The 20,850-nt window shown below is 41.0% G+C and overlaps 1 pseudogene; it reads right to left on the reverse strand.

The window, feature by feature from the left end:
- LOC134357283 (band 4.1-like protein 4A) overlaps window positions 1-20,850 on the reverse strand; it is a 141,587-nt pseudogene that overhangs the window by 16,968 nt on the left and 103,769 nt on the right.

Below are 20,850 nucleotides of genomic sequence, written 5' to 3' on the forward strand. Positions count from 1 at the left end.
AGGAGGAGGGGAGGAAGGATGCAAGAACAGAGAGAAGGATACCATTGGCGTTGAGCCCAACAACCTGACATTGCACCTTGAACTTCAGGAACCTTTACAGTAATATTTCATTAAAGTTACTGCCAGTAAATCAGCTTTTCTCTAGAAACAAGTTAAATAAAAAATTCATAGATTAGTGTTCAGCAGTGTTTTAAATTCATAGGCATTGATAGAGAAGGGATGCGCTCAGACTGATGATTTGAGGTGTGTCTATTTTAATGCAAGAAGCATCATGAACAAAGCGGATGAGCTTAGAGTGTGGATCAGTACTTGGAGCAATGATGTGGCCATTGCAGAGACTTGGATGGCTCAGGGGCAGGAATGGCCCCCGAGTGCCAGGCTTTAGATGTTTCAGAAAGGAGAGGGAGGGAGGCAAAAGAGGTAGGTTGTGGCACTGCTGATCAGAGATAGTGTCACGACTGTAGAAAAGGAGGAAGTCATGGAAGGATTGTCCACTGAGTCTCTGTGGGTGGAAGTTAGAAACAGGAAGGGGTCAATAACCCTACTGGGTGTTTTTTTTTATAGACCACCCAGTTGTAAAAGGGACATCGAGGAGCAGACAGGGAGACAGATTCTGGAACGGTGCAGTAATAACAGGGTTGTCATGATGGGGAATTTTAACTTCCCCAATATTGATTGGCATCTCCCTAGAATGAGGGGTTTACAAACGTTTGTAGATGGGGTGGAGTTTGTTAGGTGTCAGGTCTCTCAGTGGGAGAGCACTTTGAGATAGTGATCACAATCCTATCTCTTTTACCATAGCATTGAAGAGGGATAGGAACAGACAAGTTGGGAAAGTGTTTAATTTGAGTAAGGGGAAATATGAAGCTATCAGGCAGGAACTTGGAAGCATAAATTGGAAACGGATGTTCTCAGGGGAATGTATGGCAGAAATGTGGCAAATATTCAGGGGACATTTGCGTGGCAATCTGTACAGGTACGTTCCAATGAGACAGGGAAAGGATGGTAGGGTACAGGAACCGTGGTGTACAAAGGCAATTGAAAATCTAGTCAAGAAGAAAAGAAAAGCTTACAAAAGGTTCAAAGCAGTAGTTAATGATAGAAATCTATAAGATTATAAGGCTAGCAGGAAGAAGCTTAAGAATGAAATTAGGAGAGCCAGAAGGGGCCATGAGAAGGCCTAGGCGAGCAGGATTAAGAACACCCCCCCCCCCACCCAAGGCATTCTACAAGTATGTGAAGAGCAAGAGGATAAGAAGTGAGAGATTAGGAGTAATCAAGTGTGACAGTGGAAAAGCGTGTATGGAACTGGAGGAGGTAGCGGAGGTACTTAATGAATACTTTACTTCAGTATTCACTACAGGAAAGGATCTTGGCGATTGCAGGGATGACTTATAGCGGATTGAAAAGCTTGAGCATATAGACATTAGGAAATAGGATGTTCTGGAGCTCTTGGGAAGCATCAAGTTGGATAAAAAACTGGGACTGGACAAGATATACCCCGGGCTACTGTGGGAAGTGAGAGAGGAGATTGTTCAGCCCCTGGCAATGATCTTTGCATCATCAATGGGGATGGGAGAGGTTCCGGAGGATTGGAGGTTTGCAGATGTTGTTCCCTTATTCAAGAAATGGAGTAGAGGTAGCCCAGGAAATTATAGACCAGTGAGTCTTACCTCAGTGGTTGGTAAGTTGATGGAGAAGTTCCTGAGAGGCAGAATTTATGAACATTTGGAAAGGCATAATATGATTCGGAATGGTCAGCATGGCTTTGTCAAAGGCAGGTTGTGCCTTACCAGCCTGATTGAATTTTTTGAGGATGATTGATTAAGGTAGATTGTAGTGTATATGGATTTCAGCAAGGCATTTGATAAGGTACCCCATTCAAGGCTTATTCAGAAAGTAAGGAGGCATAGGATCCAAGGGGCCCTTGCTTTGTGGATCCACAACTGGCTTGCACACAGAGGCAAAGAGTGGTTGTAGACAGGTCATATTCTGAATGGAGTTGGTGACCAGTGGTGTTTCTCAGGGATCTGTTCTGGGACCCCTTCTCTTTGTGATTTTTATAAATGATCTGGATGAGGAAGTGGAGGGATGGGTTAGTAAATTTGCTGATGACACAAAGGTTGGGGGTGTTGTGGATAGTGTGGAGGGCTGTCAGAGGTTATAGCGGGACATCGATAGGATGCAAAACTCGGCTGAGAAGTGGTAGATGTAGTTCAACCCAGATAAGTGTGAGGTGGTTCATTTTGGCAGGTCAAATATGATAGCAGAATATAGTATTGATGGTAAGACTCTTGGCAGTGTGGAGGATCAAAGGGATCCTGGAGTCCAAGTCTGTAGGACACTCAAAGCTGCTGTGCAGGTTGACTCTGTGGTTAAGAAGGCATATAGTGTATTGGCCTTCATCAGCCGTGGGATTGAGTTCAAGAGCTATGAGGCATTGTTACAGCTATATAGGACCCTGGTCAGACCCCACTTGGAGTACTGTGCTCAGTTCTGGTTGCCTCACGACAGGAAGGGTGTGGAAACTATAGAAAGGGTGCAAAGGAGATTTATAAGGATGTAGCCTGGATCAAGGAGCATGCCTTATGAGAATAGGTTGAGTGAACTCGGCCTTTTCTCCTTGGAGCGGCAGAGGATGAGAGGTGACCTGATAGAGGTGTACAGGATGATGCGAGGCATTGATAGTGTGGATAGTCAGAGGCTTTTTCCCAGGGCTGAAATGGCTAACACGAGAGGACGAAGTTTTAAGGTGCTTGGAAATAGGTACAGAGGAGATGTCAGGGGTAAGTTTTTTTTAAAAACACAAAGAGTGGTGAGTGTGTGGAATGGGCTGCCAGCGACGGTGGTGGAAGCGGATATGATAGGGTCTTTTAAGAGACTCCTGGATAGGTAACATGGAGATTAGAAAAATAGAGGGCTATGGGTAATCCGAGGTAAATTCTAAAGTAAGTACATGTTCGGCATAGCGTTGTGGGTCGAAGGGCCTGTATTGTGCTGTAGGTTTTCTATGTTCTATGTTTCTAAGTTTGCAAATATGTTTTTTAGCTTCATGACTTACAACCAGAAGAAAATAAATATAACATCTTCTTAGGCATAACGTTGGTGGTAAACGGTGAGCTGCTTCCAGTCCAGTCACGTGAGTTCTCAGAGGAGGCTAATTTGGGACTTGCAGACTTTACCACAAGTGAGATGGTGGATAGATGGGAAGTTTGAAAGGTAATGTACTTCTGCCATTTATGCTGAATCATCTCTGTGCTCTGATGAATGGATTCAAGGAGGTTAACTGTGTCCAAAATGCTCCTTTCCCATTTTGAGCTGTCAAGAGTTGTAAAGTATTACTGCACATAAAAAGGACCTTTGGCACACCACATCCACACCAACTTTTCTGCCTACTTATACCAATCCCCTTTGCCTACATTATCCTACACCTTGTCTATGCAAGTGTCTGTCCAAATGCTTCTCAAATGTAGTAATTGCATCTGACTCCACATCCTCCGACAGCAAGCTCCAGGTAAAAAATAACCTCTATTGAAAAAGACCTACACCCTTCCCCCCTCTCCCCCCAAATCCTTGCATATTTTCTTTCAGCTTAAAATTATACATTTCTGTTCTTGCATTCATGGGAAAAATAATTTGACTATCTGCCCTATTAGTACCTCTCATAATTTTACCTCTTTTAGTTTCCCTTTATTTCAGATAAACCAAGCCTAGCTGAACCAATATCTTTCCATAGCTAAAGTCCTCCAATCAAGTAAACATACATGTGAATCTCATTTGTATTCTCTGAGGCCGAACACATCCTGCCTCGAGTGTACAAAGAACATCAGGTGTGGCCAAAACAACATTTTATAAAGTTTATGCTGAATTCTCTTCTGCTCATCCTCTCACATTCTATACTACATCACAATCAGTTTTCACATCAATGACATATTTACTAATCATACTTCCAACATCCATACACAAATCATTTATTTCACATACAAAACAATCTTGGCACTGATCTTTGCAGAATACTACCAATCGAAGTCTTCCAATCAGAAAAGAAATGGATCCATCAGATATCTGCAGCATGGATTCAGCAAAGGCAAACTTTGACAAACTTACTGGAGTTCTTTGAGGATATAACGAGGCCAGTGGATAAAGGGGACAGATGGACATTATTTACTTGGATTTCCAGAAGGCGTTCGATAAGGTGTTGCATAAAAGACTTATCCGTAAGATAAGGATGCATAGAATTGGGTCTTTACTCCTCATGTATTTGAAGGATGCAAGTAATAAAGTCAATTCAATTAAATTCAATGTATTAGCATGGACAGAGGATGGGTTAACTAATAGAAAGCAGAGAGTTGGGATAAATGGGTGTTTCTCTGGTTGGCAATCAGTGGTGAGCCATGTGCCACGGGGTCAGTCCTGTGCCTGCCAACTATTCACAATATACATTAGTGATCTGAAAGAGGGGACTGAGTGTAGTGTATCTAAGTTTGCTGCTGATACTAAATTGAGTGGAAAAGTAAATTAGGCAGAAGCTACAGAGAGTCTGCAGAGAGATATAGATAGGTGAAGTGTGTGGGCAAGGTTCTGGTAGATGGAATACAATGTTGGTAAATGCAAGGTCATCCACTTTGGAAGGAAAATTGGAAGAGCAGATTATTATTTAAATGGTTAAAAAAACTGCAGCATGCTGCTGTGCAGAGCGACTTGGGAGTTCTTGTGCATGAATCACAAAAGATTGGTTTGCAGGTGCAGCAAGCTATCAAGAAGCCAAATGGGATGTTGGCCTTCACTGATAGAAGGATTAAATTTAAGAGCAAGGAGATTATGTTGCAACTGCACAGGGTTCTGGTGAGACGGCACCTGGAATACTGCATGCAGTTCTGGTCTCCTTACTTGAAGGATATACTGGCTTTGGAGGCGATGAAGAGGAAGTTCACCAGGTTGATTCCAGAGATGAGCATTTAGACGATAAGGAGCGATTGAGTCACCTAGGACTGTACTCACTGGAATTCAGAAGAAAGAAAGGAGATCTTATAGAAACATATAAAATTATGAAAGGGATAGATAAGGGAGAAGCAGGAAAGTTGTTTCCACTGGTTGGTGAGACTAGAACTAGGGGACATACCCTCAAGATTCAGGGACTAGACTTAGGACGGAGATGAAGAGGAACTGCTTTTCCCGAAAGGGTGCTGTATCTATGGAATTCTCAGCCCAATGAAGTAGTGGGGGCTACTTTAGTAAATATATTTAAGAAAAGGTTGGATAGATTTTTGTATAGTAAGGGAATTAAGGGTTATGGGGGAAAGGCAGGTAGGTAGAGATGAGTCTATGGCCAGATCACCCATGATTTTATTGAATGTTGGAGCAGGTACAGCGAGCTAGATGGCCTACTCCTGCACCTGTTTCTTATGTTATGTTCTTATATAAAAAAAATCCTTCCAATCCATCATCTTCTTCCTACACCAAGCCAATCTAGGATTTGAAATTAGGGTTAGATCAGCTGCTAAACTACTGTATCCCCACTGTTAAATTTGGCTAGTCACTTAACCTCTCTAATGTCTCTTTAGAACTCACTCCTAATTCCCTTAGAGCTTACTTTGCTATCGAGCCTTGTGCCATTAGTAAACTTGAATGCAATACAGTTGATCCCTATATCTAAATCAATGATACAGATTAAAAATCCCTAAGGGTCATACACTGATCCTTACGATATTTAACAGCTTACTAACTTGAAAAAAGCAGCAATCCCTAACCAATTTTCAGTCCATGCTGACATCACAAATCAATGAACATCAATTCTCTTTAACAAATACGTATGACACCTAATTTCTTGTTTTTAAGTAATCTACATGACATGCAATGACTCCTTTTTAACTGTCCTGCTGTTAAAAAAAATCTTTTTGTTGTAGAACCATATTTAGCTGCAATAATTTGTAACTTATAAAATCTTCCACAGAGAACATGTGAAAAGCACAAGATAATTTCATGCATCTCAAAGTAAAGAATACACTTGGTATTCAACATTAAAAGCTAAAGACAGGAAACGCCTGTTTCAAAGCTATCACACTTTTTAAGGCAGTCCTTTTTACCAAATCCTTTATCAACATTTCAGCTTTTCCTAGTACTTACAGTTTGATGACTCCTGTCACAACAGCGCAAACCAAAGTATTCTGTCTCCATCAGGTTTGAATGTCGGAAGACATAATCCAGGACATCAGATTTCTTAGTAGATTTCTGTGGGAGAGTTCAAAGGCACCGCTTCAGGACAGAAAAAACTCTTTCAGCATGAACAAACCATTACAATTTGATTTTAGAGTTGTGAGAAAGTTGTGATACAAGCAAAACAAAAATATTGCAAAAGATGTGATATATACACATGCGTGTGTGCACAGACAGACACACACACGTTCTTTCTCCAGTCCTGATGAAGGGTCTTGGCCCAAAATGTCAACTGTACTCTTTTTCCATAGATGTTGCCTGGTCTGCTGAGTTCTTCCAGTATTTTCTGTAGATTTTCTCTTGTTTGCAATATATACAGTACTTTGTCAAAGTTCAAGGCAGAGTATTTATAATGAAGTAGATATAATAGTCATAATGATTTTATGATAAAACATCTTGCATAAGTATTCATATGTTCTCCAATTTAAAAAATTCTTTATTAACATTTATAATAAAAACAGGCCTTGGACCTGCAAGGTAGTAAAGTGGTTGGCATAGCACTTTACGGTACCAGTGGCCCTGGTTCAATTCCCGTCGCTACCTGTAAGGAGTTTGTACATTTTCCCCGTAACCGCATGGGTTTCCACTGGTGCTCTTGTTTGCTCCCACAGTCCAAAGGTGCACTGGTTGGTAGATGAGTTTGGTCATTGCAAATTGTCCTGTGATTAGGCTATGAATAATTTGGGGGATTGCTGGGTGGTGTAGCTTGAAGGGTCTGAAGTGCCTATTCTGCACAGCATCTCAATAAATAGTTAAACAAATAGGCCTTCTGTAGGGTGACTATAGTCTCCAATCAGCTGTGGTAATGCAGTTCCTCAGTTCTGGCTTTCTCAGTTTCTCAATCTGGCTAGATAAATATATAACCAGCTTTGTTTCTATACATTCCAAATTAGCCCAAGTTTCTAATCAATGCCACTAAAAGAGATTTAATGTATGACAGATAAAATAAATGATGCATTGAAACCATTAAAAAAGTTGCACAGGTGTGTAATGCCGAAACACACCCGTGACCACACAAACGTGTGACCACACTTTGAAAATACTCTTTTGTAAGTCACAAAATATATTACAGCCAATTGTATAGAAAAGCCACCACATGATTGCAAGTATCTTATCAAAATTTATTTTAACATTGAAGCATAAATATTGGGAAAAAATATGATCTTTTAGATCTACCATGTGTACAGCTGTGACCTCAAATCTCTTTTTTGAAAGACAATCTTTCACAAAATCCAATATTTCCTTAATTGTCCTCTGAGGTGTGAGATTTAAATCTGTTCAACAGCTTTGTGTGTCTTTGATCCAAACATTTAGCATGTTTTGAAAATACGTTCTTTCTACACAAAAAGGGAAAACAATTACATTTTATTCTCATAGAATCAAAACCAAAAATTCTGTTTGAACTGGTAAAGTTCAAATACTAGTAAGTTGTATCTGAATATGCAGCTCTCCTGGTAACATGAAAGGGGTTAATCAAAATGTCTGCATAACAAAGTATTTTATACTTTCCAGCTTAGTTTGGCTGCCTCAATATAGTGAGCTCCACTAATCCAGCATGCTCAGGATCTTGGCAGAGCTGGACTAGCACATGTTCCAGATTTCTGTAAATTATCTTACTAAGATTCTCCGCACAGAGTAGTTTATACACAGAATGAGCAGCAAGAGATGATAGCATCAGATACTATCACAATGTTTAAGAGCCATTTAAATAGGCACTTGAATAAGCAAGACTTAAAATATGGACTGTAGGTTGAGTGTACTTGACATAAAGGGCTGAAGGGCTCCTTTTCAGAGCTGTACAATTCTATGCCTCTAATACTCAAACCTACTTTCATATCACTTATTTTTAAAGATGTAACATATCAGTGAACCTCGTTAGGGAGTGTATAAAACAGATCAAGTTTCTAAAAGGAGCACAGCAGAGGAAAACTAGTTGGTTTAAAGAGAATGTAAGACCAGGTCCTCAGTAAGTTAAAGGGAGTGCAGGAACAGGGGGCCGGCCTGTGGGAATAGGACCCTCAATGAATGAAAGGGGAGTGCAGCAAATATTACCTGGTGAATCATACATCTTATCCATCTGCATTTCTAAATGGTTGGATTGCAAATAAATCAGAGATTTTCTGTGGTAACGATCGGAGGCGAAGCAAGGTGTCTGTTCTCTGTTCCTCCTTCCAAGCATGCATTTCCATTCTAGGAAATGTAGGGTTCAAACCCTGTCTATTGTTCCTTTATTTCTATTTCATATTTGATCTCGCAGTCACATTTTCTACCAGTCTGTTGTTGCCAATATAACCTGCTATGTGGTGGTGTGCTGGGGCAATGGCATCAACACGCTCAACATGCCAACAGGCTCAATAAACTGTTTTGAGAGGCTGGCTCTGTTATAGGAGTCAAACTGGACATGCTGGAGGTTGTGGTAGAACAAAGAACCCTACAGAAAAGCCTGGTAATTCTGGACAATGTTTCTTACTCTCTGCTTGCCACCTTGGCTGAACAGAGGAGCACTTTTAGTAATAGTCTAAGACAACTGCGCTGCTCCAAAGAGCGCTATATGAGGTCATTCTTACCCTCAGTGATTAGGCTCTATAATGAGTCAAACTATAGCCAGGGAAGTGATGACCCTCCTCCGGTTAGATTGTTTGAGGTAACTTATTTTTTATTCTTTCTTTTACTTCTCTTCTAATATTTGTATATCTGTGCAGTTGTAATATTACTGTGACATTGTAATTTCCTTTGGGATGCGTAAAGTATCTATCTAGAGTAATGCATATATGGTAGCTAAAAAAAAAAAGACCATAGTAGGACTTTGACTGTTTGCTGTTAGAATTTAATACTTGGAATGGTGGATTCCAATTAATTGGGACACATCAGGACCGGTACATTTTCATCCAATTAAGCAGCTGCCCATCCCAATTAGCTGAAATTACATGGAAATAGTTAATGAGGAATAAAAAAGATGAACTGAATAACAAATTACATATTAAAATAAAATACAGAACAAATTAGAACACTTAATACCACTGCAATTACTATAAAACAGTGTATTAGTTCCTAATACTTACTGACAGGAATTCATCCCCACCACGTTCTTTTTACTGTAAATGAAAAAAATCAGCGCAGACACCTCGCAAGTTAATGAACTGCCTTCATACAATGCTATCAACGATCGCATCCTCGTTTTGGCCCATCAAGTCTGCTCCGCCATTCAATCATGGCTGATTCTTTTCTCCCCTCCTCAATCCTATTCCCTGGCGTTCTTCCCATAACCTTTGATGCAGTGTCCAATCACGAACCTACCAATCTTTACCTTAATTACACCTAACGACCCGGCCTCCACAGCTGCCTGCAAATCCCACAAATTCACCATCTTCTAGCTAAAGAAATTTCTCCGCATCTCTGTTTTAAATGGACACTCCTCTATCCTGAGGCTGTGCCCTCTTGTCCTGGACTCCCCCACCATGGGAAACATCCTTTCCACATCTACTCTGTCTAGGCCTTTCAACATTCAAACAGTTTCACTGAGATCCCCTTCGTCCTTCTAAATTCCAGCGAGTACAGATTCAGAGCCATCAAACGTTCCTCACCTTTACATTTTCAGAATTGTCCTCGTGAACATCCTCTGGACCCTCACCAATGCCAGCACATCTTTTCTTAGATGAGGGGCCAAAAACTGTTCACACTACTCAAGGTGTGGCCTCACCAGTACATTATAAAGCCTCAGCATCAGAACCCTGCTCTTGTATTCAAAACCTCTTGAAATGGATGCCAACATCGCATTTGCCTTCCTCACTACCAACTCTACTTGCAAGTTAATCTTTAGGCTGTTCGGCACAAGGACTCCCAAGTCCCTTTGCATCTCAGATTTTTGGGTTTTCTGCTGGTTTAGAAAATAGCATGCACATTTATTTCTACTACCAAAGTGCATGACCATGTATTTTCCAACATTGTATTTCATTTGCTACTCTCTTGCCCATTCTCCTAATCTGTCTAAGTTCTTCTGCAGCCTACCTGTTTCCTCAACACTGCCTGCCCCTCCACCAATCTTCATATCATATGCAAATTTGGCAACAAAGCCATCTATTCCATCATCTAAATCATTGATACACAGCATAAAAAGGAGCGATCCCAACACCAACCCCTGCAGAACACCACTAGTCACTGGCAGTCAATCAGATAAGAATCCTTTTAATCCCACTTGCTGGCTCCTACCAATCAGCCATTGCTCTAACTGTGTCAGTAACTTTTCTGTAATACCATGGAATCTTAACTTGGTAAGCAGCCTCATGTGTGGCACCTTGTCAAAGGCCTTCTGAAAGTCCAAATATACAACATCCACTGCATCCCCTTAATCTATCCTACTTGTGATCTCCTCAAAGAATTTCAACAGAGTCATCAAGCAAGATTTTCCCTTAAGGAAATCATGCTGACTTTGACCTATCTTGTCCTGTGTCACCAAGTACTCCATCACCTCATCCTTAACAATTGACTCCAACATCTTCCCAACCACTTAAGTCAGGCTAACTGATCTATAATTTCCTTTCTGCTGACATCCACCTTTCTTAAAGAGTAGAGTGACATTTGCAATTTTCCAGTGCTCTGGCACCATGCCAGAGTCCAATGATTTTTGAAAGATCATCGCTAATGCCTCCACAATCTCTACCGCTATCTCCTACAGAACCCTAGGGTGCAGTTCATCTGGTCCGGGTGACTTATGTATCCTTAGGTCTTTCAGCTTTTTGAGCACCTTCTCCTTTGTAATAGGAACTGCACTCACTTCTCTTTCTTCACAGACTACAACATCTGGCACACTGCTAGTGTCTTCCAAAGTGAAGACTGATGCAAAATACTCACGTTGTTCATCTGCCGTCTCCTTGTCCCCTGTTATTATTTCTCCTGTCTCATTTTCTAGCAGTCCTATATCAACTCTCATTTGTCCTTTTTTTATATACTTGAAAAGGTTTTTACTATCCACTTTGATATTGTTTGCTTTCACATTTAACCTTTTCCCTTCTAATGATTCTCTTAGATGTTCTCTGTAGGTTTTTCAAAAGTTTCTCAATCTTCTATCTTCCTGCAAATGTTTGCTTTGTTGTATGCCCCCCTTTTTTGTATTTACAATAGCTTTGACCTCCCTGTCAGCCACAGTTGCACTATTTTGCCATTTGAGTATTTCTTCATTTTTGGAATACATCTGTCCTGCACCTTCCTCATTTTCCCCCAGAAACTCATGCCATTGCTGCTCTGCTGACATCCCTGCCAGCAGCTCCTTCCAATTTACTTTGGCCAATTCCTTTCTCATATCACTGCAATTTCCTTCACTCCACTGAAATACTGCTACGTCAGACTTTCCCCTTATCAAATTTCAAGTTTCACTGGTTCCTAAGGGTTCCTTTACATGAAGCTCCCTAATCGTTTCCAGTGCTTTACATAACACCCAGTCCAGTATAGATGATCCCCTGGCAGGCTCAATAACAAGCTGCTCTAAAAAGTCATCTCCTCAGCATTCAACAAATTCACTCTCTCGAGATCCATTACCGACCTGATTTCCCCAAACTACCTGCATGTTAAAATCTCCCATGACTCTCATAACATTGCCCTTTGGACACACCTTTTCTATTTCCTGTTGTAATTTATCGTCCATGTCCCAGCTACTGTCGGGAGGCCTATATACAACTGTCATCAGGGTCCATTTATCTTTTTGCAGTTTCTTAACTCAACCCACAAGAATTCAACATCTTCCAACCCTATGTCACGTCTTTCTACTGATTTAATTCTATTCTTTACCAGCAGAGCCACACCACTTCCTCTGCCTATCTTCCTATCCTTCCAAAGCAACATGCAATCTTGGACATTCAGCTCCCAAATACAACCATCCTTCAGCCATGATTCGGTGTCGGCCACAACATCATACCTGACAATCTGTAACAGAGGCCTAGTGTCCCAAATAAACAAGGGAATCCTGGCTATTTTCTCTATTAGTTTTTGTTCTTTAATAGTTGTCCCAAGTAAGTGCCCCCCCCCAATAAATGATGGCCCAATTAACCAGAATCCATTGGATTTGCATTCCTTGCTTTGGATCTGCTCTCCTTATTCAATCTCGCCTACATTCAATTAGTTTTGAATTCTATGACCAAGCCTAAATTTGCTGCTCCTAGTGAAATGACATATAACCTTACCCATTAAGTATATGGGATTTAGCATTTCACATGAATATAGATTTGCTACTCTTCAATATACAAAATTATATAATGCTCACAACATTTAACAATGTGCATTATGCCAGTTATCAGTAAAAGACTGATTAAACAGAATTATTAATAGTCAAGATACAAAAAGGCCGGCTGGTGGCAAAGTAGCATCAGTGCTGGACTTCGGGGCAAGAGGTCCCGAGTTCGAATCCGGCCGACTCCCTTGCACACTCTCCATCCGTGCCTGGGTTGAGTGTCAAGCTAACAACTCAACCTCGTAAAAAAAAAACCGGTGAGGGATGGGCTCCGCCAGGTTTCAGATGCCCAAGACACACCATACGATGAACATACGAAAAAGGCTTGTCATGACAGTGGTGGCCCAATGACCCCCACCAGGAGTTAAGTGCACGCGCGCACGCGCACGCGCGCACACACACACACACACACACACACACACACACACACACAAAGTCAGGAGCACGAGAAATAAACTGCACAACATTCAGAAAACAGCTCATAAGAGGCTTCAGCAAACAACTAATCAAACTAATCATAAAACTTTGAATTTGTGCATTGGAACTGATACACTACTTCTCAAAGGGAAACAATTTAGTTTATCAGATAAAAAAATGCACAACTTAAAAGAAAAATTTACTGTGTCTAATTGATCATTCCACAAAGCAATGCATGTAGAAAAGAATAATTGCTGTCATATAAGCCTTTGGATTTTACGAGGATAGCTGCCATTTTTAACATTCTTATTTCAAATGCAGTAATCTAATTAAACTGCCTTCAACACTGGCCTCATTGTGAAAATCCTATTTTGTTAACAAAATGTTCATGATGATAAACATAGTATTTGAACTACATTGTCAGAGTTAAGAAGTCAACAGATGAGCAGTTTAGCCATATTGGCAATACATTTATGGTTATCTACTTCATGGGACCGGCATTTTATACATGATGTTTAAGGTGAATTGAAGTGAAGAGCAGGGTGGGAAATAAGTTAGGAGTTTTAAATAGTTTTTCAGTATTTTTAAGAGTTTTTCCATTGTTGTTGTACCCTATCATACCTGTGCACATGACAAACTTGATAATTTGACTTGAAGTGTTAACAGATTCCTCTTTACACAGATCCTCCTTGACCCCCTGAGTGTTTACAACATTTTCCAAAATCTTTGTACGTTGAGTTGAATGAAATTCAGCCATGCAACATAGTTAACTTCATCGCAATTAAAATAATGATTATTCTTCTTATTATTTTATGTAAATGCTAACATCCATTCCCATGTGCAACCATAATTCAAATCTCTGTTTTCCTGACAATTGTGCTAAATAAGGAGGCCGAGATATAACGAAAGAATGTATATTCATGATATTAACAACCAGAGTATATTAAATACAAGCATACGACTTGGTAGCATGAGAAGGCTACTTGACACTTCAAGCCTGCTATACTATTGAAAAAGATCATAACTGCTCTGAATGCAACCACAACTGTACTTTCCTGTCCATTCATAGTACCTTTCACTTTCTTATCAAATATATTGTATATCTAACTCTGCCTTGAAAATATTTAAGACAGTTTTCCCCACCACTTGTTGAAGAGTTTCAAAGATTCACAATCCTCCAAGGGAAATAATTTTCACCATCTGTCTTGAATGGACCACTTACTCTTAAGCAGAATCTCAGAGTTTCAGATTCTTTTTCGATGTTTAGTTTCAAGAAAGAATCTAAAACCATAATCATATTTAATGAGCTAAAGGGCCTATTGGCCCAGTTTTGCTCCTAACCTCTATGTTTCTATGTAGATTTTCTCTGAACTGCTTTGAGTACATTTATATCTTTTCCTAAACAAGGAGGTGAATACCATACGTATGAATTCTCATTTACTCTCATGTGTCCATCCAATTATTACTGAAGCAAGATGCTGTGCTCAATTCCCTGTGCACTACACAATATATTTCCTCATTACATGCTGTAATATTGATGTGACTCGGACGCCGCTGTAGATTGAACAACCACGTTTATTCAACAGACTTCTATTTTTCACTTCTCCACGTCCTGACGTCATATGCACTCTGACACTACAAATACTCACACAATACATTACATCCCCCTTCTCAAGATTTTTTTTACAACACTGTGAATTACCAAAACAATGCCTCTAGGTATGCCCTTCTTACAGTGCAACAACCATGACATAAACTAAAAAAAAATCTTAACTTCTTGTACTGTATTTTGCATTGTATCTTATAATACTAACAGCAGTGTATTTTCTTTTACTAACATAGACTAATAAACCTTTTATTTCACACCTTGAAACTTATAACGTGTGACTTTGCCTCAAACTGTGTGAAACTGTATGTATGTCTAGTCTCTGTATCTAGCTGGAAGTTTGATTTGTCTCCCAGACCATGTGTGATACAACTGTGACTGTGCTTGTCAGTCTCTTGAGTGACCTCTGTGTCTTTGTGGTCTGCATCACTCCTGGTGTCATTTGTTTCTATGTCTGTATATGTGGAAATATCCTGTGCATCTGTATGTGGAAACTCCCTCTCGCCTGTCTTATAGGTGACTGTGAGAGTGTACCTCTGTAGCCTGAGAAGCATCCTTTGCAGGCTCATAGGAGCTTGGTGGAGTGGCTTTTTGAAGATGCTCTCAAGTTATTTGTGATCACTCTCAACCTGGATTTCTTTGCCATATACATATTGGTGTAACTTCTCATACCCATAAACTATAGCGAGTAATTCCTTCTCGATTTGAGCATATCGGCATTGACAGTCCGTAAGTGCTCGTGATCCATACGCCACAGGCCTTCCATCCTGCAGTATAACAGCTCCTATTCCTTCCAAACTGGCATCCACAGACATCATCACCGGTTTATTGACATCATAGAACTTGAGTGCTGGTGCATTGGTAACCAATTGCTTCAATGTGTCAAAACTTTTCTTTTGTTCGTCTTCCCAATGCCATTCAGTGTTGCTCTCTAGTAGCTTTCAGAATGGAGCGCTGACCTCTGATAAGTTGGGAATGAATTTGGCAAGATACTGTATCATGCCCATGAATCTCGATAGTTCTTCTTTGCCTTCGGGTGGTGGTAGCTGTACCACAGCTCTGACCTTTTCATCATCTGGTTTTAGCCCATCAGCACTGAGTACATGACCTATGTATTTGATCTCTGTAGTTGTGATTTTAGATTTACTTTTGTTCAGTTTCAGGTTGTAGTCATGTGCTCTCTCCAGGAGCTTCCTCACTCTCTGATCATGTTCCTCAATTGTGTCACCCCATATCAGCAAATCATCAATGATGTTGACCACCCCGTCCAGGCCTTCAATCATTTGTGCCACGGATCTCTGGAATACCTCTGATGCAGAAGAAATCCCAAAGAGTAGACGCAGGAAACGATGTCTCCCTGTGGGCGTGTTGAAAGTGCATAATTTGGAACTTTTTCATCCAGCTTGATCTGCCAGAAACCTTGATTTGCATCTAATACTGAAAAGTATTTTGCAATAGGCATGCGGGAGACAACCTCTTCAACCGTGAGCAGCGGATAGTGCTCTCTTTTGATGGCTTGGTTGAGATCTTGTGGATCCATGCAAATCCTCGTCTTTTTTTCTGTGACCACTGTCACCATACTATTCACCCAGTTGGTCAGTTCTATTTGTCTTGTTATGACTTCCATCTGTTCCATTCTGTGTAGCTCCTCCACTATTTGATCCCTGAGAGTGACTGGAATCTTTCTCGGGGCTGGTGCAATAGTTGGATCAATCTGGATATGGTGTTTCCCTGGTAAATATCCTAATCCAGAAAACAAGTCATCAAAGTCTTTGAAAATGTCATTTTCTTTTTCAACACTATAGATTTGCTTCACCAGGCCTAGCTTTGTGCATGTTGCTTTGCTCAGTATTGCTGGAACATGTTGCTGTACTATTTCAAACTCCATCTTGTGTTTTTGTCCTTTGTACACACAGGTGAGTGCTTTTTTTGCCCAATGGCTCCATCTTGTGGCTGAAATATGCAACAAGCTTGCAGGTGGATTTTCTCAGTCTTCCTCTGATGTCCAGTGAGTTGAATGTTTCTGCTGACATTACTTTGCACTTTACCCCAGTGTCAAGCTTAAATGTCACATTCCTCCTGTTTATTATCAGATCTTGAGTCCAATCATCTTCATCCTCCATCTCTGCATTGTCAATATTCTTGATGCATACCTCCTGTTCCACTTCAACTGTGCCAATGAACATGTCACCGTTGCCCTCACTCTGTTCCTTGTTCCTGTTCTGTTCCTGTTCCATGCATTTTCCTTGTGTGCTCCTTTGATTTGCACATCTTTGCAAAGTGATTTTCTTTTCTGGCATAATTTGCATGTCTGACCAAAGGCTGGACATTTTCTGTATTCATATTTATAACCACATCTGTTGCAGTTAACTTCCTTTTGATCATCCTGTGGAGCTGGCTTTGTCCTACTCTTGTCAGTTTTCACAGTTTTTATTTTGTGCACTTCAATCTCTTTATTGAGCACTTTAACCTGATTTGACGTGATCTCACTGGCACGGCAAACATCAATTGCCTTTTCTAATGTAAGACCTGCCTCTCTCAATAACCCACCCCTCTCTTGATCATCTCGTATGCCGCATACAATCCTGTCACGTATTAAAGAGTCATGCAGTTGTCCGAACTCACAGTCTTTTGTCTTGCTCTTCAAATCTGTTACATAGGCGTCTATGGTCTCTATTGGTCCTTGAGCCCTCGTGAAAAACATATGTCGGATGTATGGTAGGTTTTTTCTCGGTTCACAGTAATCTTGAAACTTTTTCTTCAACACTTCAATTTTATCTTGCTCATCATCTTGGAAGACAAACGTGTTGCAAACCTTTATTGCCTCTTCCCCCGCCACATGCAGAAACGTAGCACATTGCACTTTCTCTGTCTTTTCAGCTACGCCGCTAGCGGTGCAAAACAGCTCAAACTTCTGGATCCATATTTTCCAGTTCTCAGCAAGATTACCTTGTAGGCTTAAACTTGACAGTGGCTGTAGCAGTGACATCTTTTACATGTCTTCTCTTCCTCCTTTTTCCGCAATTTCTTCTGACACCATGTAATATTGATGTGACTCAGACACCGCTGTAGATTGAACAACCACTTTTATTCAACAGACTTCCATTTTTTACTTCTCCACGTCCTGACGTCATACGCACTCTGACGCTACGAATACTCACACAATACATTACACATGCTACATCTGTGTTCTTGCCTTTTATAAATCATGTGCTGGATACCCAAATCTTCTGCAGCTTGGAGCTTACTTATTATGATACAGAAGGAAACCATTCCACTTCTGGAGCCAAGCTGAATCCCAGAAGAACCATCTCACCAATCCTGATTATTTCCATGCAGGCCTACAAGTTCTTTCTCTAAAGTGCTCATCAACTCTCCTCTGACTCATTTTGCCCTGCTTACCAAGAGTAAGGGGTAACTTACAGTAGCCAGTTAACCCATCAGCAAAACTTTGATATGTTGGAGGAAATCAGAATCTCTGGTTCAAAGTAAGCCTGCAAACTCAGCATTAGAAGCATCTGTGGCCAAGATCAAATTCAGGTTCCTGGTGCTCTGCAGCAAAAATGTCAACTGCTATGTCATTGTGCTCCCTCAATTTTTCTTCATTTAGGTAATTCACCTTATATTTTTACATTTTAACTTTTTCACCCACATTATATCACCTTTGCTTAGTCATTTTTCAAGGAATTTTATTTTGAGGCTTCCTTATGTCTACAGAAATTATTCTCCTACCCATTTTTGTGTCATCATTGTCGAACAACCATACCCGTGATTGCTTCAAAAGTAATTTAGATAAACTGTAGAACATTGACGCTCAAGCACTACCAATTTATTTTATGCAAAAGAATATTTATTAGATTGTGTTTCAAATATGTGATTTTGTCCTTAAAATATAACATCTATGAGGTAATTTATGAAATGCCTTATGAATTCATGAAATGTAATACCATTTGGATTTTCATTAAATATCTGATCACATCACGAGCAATGTTTCCTTCAAGGTATGCTCGTGCACACATCTTTTGCTACTAGCGTACAAAGGAATTTAAATTGTGCACAAAAGGTTGTCACCCTCTACCTCGTTGGCGTGTTAGGTCATAGGTGGCATATGTTTCACCCGTTTCAACTGAAACAGGCCCCGCCCTCCCAGGGGCCCCTGGCTGACATGCAAAAAATTAATGCACAGCTCCCAGATGCCACAATGTTCTCCTGCTATTGCCAGCCAAACCACCAGTGGGTGCTCGCTGACTGACATCTGAGAAAATACATTAAAATATTTACTTCACTTGTAAACATTGCTCCTAGCAAAGAAGGCTACTTTTCAATGAGAGGAAAATGAAACGCTCCTATCCTAGTGGTGCTGAAAAATGGAAAATATTAGACAACAAAACAAAATGTCTAAATAGTCTCCCAAAAGTTACATCTTTCTTTGGTCCAGCATCTGTAAGAGGCCCGCCGACTGCAGTTGCTGCTGCACCATCATCACAGCATGGGGCTGCAGTGTCAAGTGACAATGTAAGCGGTACAGGACATGTTGATAATCAGAGCAATGAAAATGAGAAGGACAATTCTACTCAAACAGATGGTGATAATGATGACCAAACTTTGTTTGATGAACAAGCACCACAGCTTGATGACAGTCCTACAACTGAGACAGGTGAGGGAGATGCTGCCACCAGCACACCAGACAGAGAGAAAGCCCCACTAACATTCACAAAGACTGATCCGGCATGTTGGCCAACGCGTATTACCAGTGACCAATGGATGGACATTGTTAGGAGAGGTCCCATTCAGTTAGAGGACATTAACTTTCCACAGAGCCAATCACGCCGTCGTTTTACCAAGGACAGATATCTTATGAAAATGAAAAATGGAGAAACCATTCATAGGTCATGGTTAGTGTACTCAGAATCATCTGATTCAATCTTCTGTTTCTGCTGTACCCTATTTGGCACGCAAAATCACAGTCTTACTTGCGAAGGTTTCAGAGTGTGGGAGCGACTCACTCTCACACTCCACGATCATGAGAAATCAAATGCGCACTGTGCCAACATGGATAGCTGGCACGAGCTGGAAATGCGCTTAAGAACGCACAGTGCCATTGACAGCACGTACCAAGAAATGCAAATGCTGGAAAAAAACACTGGAATGATGTTATGAAGAGGATTATTGCCATAGTCTGTCACCTTGCAGAACGAAACCTTGCTTTCCGTGGCCACAATTCCACCCTACGTGAACCAAATAATGGGAACTTTCTAGGTCTGGTGCAGCTGCTTGCCGAGTTCGACCCAGTGATGAGCAAACATGTCAGACGAGCAGAGAAAAAAAGAGATTGCTGACCACTACATGGGGAAAACCGTACAAAATGAGTTACTCACACTTATTGGAGACAAGACACTGGAAGCGACAACAGAGAGAGTAAAACAATCACGTTACTACTCGGTGATAATGGACTGCACTACTGACACTGCACACATACAGCAGCTCTCTGTGACACTGCGCATTGTCACATGCCAAGTAAATGTCGGAGCTACTGTTAGTGAGCATTTTGTCGGTTTCCTACCAGTGCTTGACACAACAGGTGCAGGCCTAACTGACGTTTTCTTAATGCATATGGAGAAATTAGGATTAGATATCTCAAAATGCAGGGGGCAGGCATATGATAACGGGAGCAATATGCGGGGGAAAAATAGCGGGGTGCAGAAGAGGGTGCTAGATATTAACAAAAAAGCACTGTTCATGCCATGCGCCAGCCACTGCCCAAACCTAGTTATTGTCGATGCTGCAAAATCAACAGTGGAGTCTGTGAGCTTCTTTGGGGTGCTGCAACGTCTATACACACTATTCAGCTCATCGACACAGAGATGGGAGCTTTTCAAGGAGGGCGTGCCACAGATGATCCTCAAGGCCATATCCAACACGTGATGGGAGTACCGCGTGGAAAGTGTGAAAGTCTTGCGCTACCAGCTTCCCGATGTTGACAATGCACTGCTGTCACTGATTGAACATGCCACACAGAAAGGTGACAGTGAAACCACATCTGCAGCCAGAGGCCTAGAACAGGAGATTATGTCATGGAAATTCCTGCTGACTGTTATCATCTGGTACAGCGTTTTACATGAGGTGAATTGCGTCAACAAGCTGCTCCAGAGCCTAAAGTGGGAATCGATGTGCTACAGCGCGAGGTGGAATATGTTCTGAAATTTCTCAAGGAATACAGAGAGAATGGCCTTTCATCCACCCAAGCAGATGCCAGAGACATAGCTGAAGAGATAGGGATGCCAGTGGTCTTTCCTACTGCACGAATCAGAAAACCAAAACGCCAGTTCCAGTACGAGTCTCAAAGTGCAGATCCTTCCCTGACCCTGACAGTGGCACCCGAGGAACG

This window comes from Mobula hypostoma, chromosome 16 (genome assembly GCF_963921235.1).
Source record: "Mobula hypostoma chromosome 16, sMobHyp1.1, whole genome shotgun sequence".
In the NCBI taxonomy this organism is placed as follows: domain Eukaryota; kingdom Metazoa; phylum Chordata; class Chondrichthyes; order Myliobatiformes; family Myliobatidae; genus Mobula; species Mobula hypostoma.